The 1,441-nt window shown below is 34.4% G+C and overlaps 1 pseudogene; it reads right to left on the reverse strand.

Moving 5' to 3' along the window:
- Positions 1–252: 252 nt before the first annotated feature.
- On the reverse strand, positions 253–347 carry LOC118519412 (U2 spliceosomal RNA; annotated as a pseudogene).
- Between the last annotated feature and the right edge of the window lie 1,094 nt (positions 348–1,441).

The raw sequence follows: 1,441 nt of genomic DNA on the forward strand, positions 1-1,441 counted from the left end.
TTTGTAAACAAATTCCCTATTATAAAGATAATAAAGACTCAACAAAGATCAAAGGCCAGATACCATACTTACCACAATACATATATACACATTACATTAAAATAAGGAATCAATCAAAATATTAGAAATTAAAAATACTTTATACTTGGGAAAAGAAACATATCTATATAATATTTGGAACACAAAGGAATTATAATGGAATTCAGAATATATTTATAACTGTGGCCAAAAAAACACAACATAAAAATTTAAAAAGGCTGCTAAGACAAGAATTTAGGTAATATTTACTAGAACAAATCCATTACAAAATACTACACTTGATCTTAGCCAAAAGGCTGAGAAGCGATTCCATTACAAAATAAATATAATTTGTTCTACTAGTTCTCCTGCATTGTCTTCTATAGAGTTTACTGATAGTCCCACATCGAAGATTTGGCGATGGATTTACTTAAACTGGAGAAGGGATAATAGTTCATGCAGGGGCATGAACAGACCTGAGCACCTCAAATGAGGATCATTGCTTCACATCTGCTTGGCCTGATCTGATCGAGGCCTCATCTGATTTCAGCCTTAGCTTTAGAAAACAGTGTGGCCTTTGTCCTATTTGGAGCTTACATTGCCTCACTTCAAATATGTGCCGAGCATCTCTTGCCCACAACCTGAGGATTTTGTGCTTCCAGACATGGATACCTGCTGGAGCTCACTTGACATTCACATATTTTTAAACTGGTACTAAGAGGGCTTAATTTCCCCCTCACCTGCTCCTGGGCAATCCTTAATCAGTAAGAGTTAAGAGCCAATAGATAAATGATTCTCCCTCTCATTGCTCAGCAGACAATTCTGAAATGCATTTTGTAAGGGTACTCAGACGTTCCCAGTAGGATTGTACACCATTACCCACAGTGGTAGCCAACTTTATAATAATCCTTTATTGGCTTTTCCTAATTGCCTTTTCCTCCTTTCCTATTTCACTCTCCCTACTTATTCATGCCTGCTGCCTGTCATTGACTTCCTAATAAATTCCCCTCAGGTGAGCTCTTGCCTCAAGCTCTGATTTTGTGGAATCCAGACTTGGTTCATGGTATCTGACCATTTTGTTCAGCAGTGTGCTGGCATTGCAATTAGGCAATTATGAATAGAAACAACTCTGTCTTTACTGTTAAGATTTGTGTTATTTAGTTTTGATGTCATCATTTAACCTTATTCAAGTTGTATAAAGTATAAACAAAATAGTCACAATAACTATTTCAGTTAATACATGATCCAGGTATATTTCACTCATAAATCTATTTCTTTCAAGCAGAGGTAATTTTTCTTTTTATGAAATCCATTATCTCCTGCTTCATATTTATACATTAAATTTTACTTCTAATTTTTGTCTTCTTTTACCAGATACTGTTTCCTATATTTTTAATAAGAGAAAAAATTATATTTAATGATA

This window comes from Halichoerus grypus, chromosome 1 (genome assembly GCF_964656455.1).
Source record: "Halichoerus grypus chromosome 1, mHalGry1.hap1.1, whole genome shotgun sequence".
NCBI classification, from domain to species: domain Eukaryota; kingdom Metazoa; phylum Chordata; class Mammalia; order Carnivora; family Phocidae; genus Halichoerus; species Halichoerus grypus.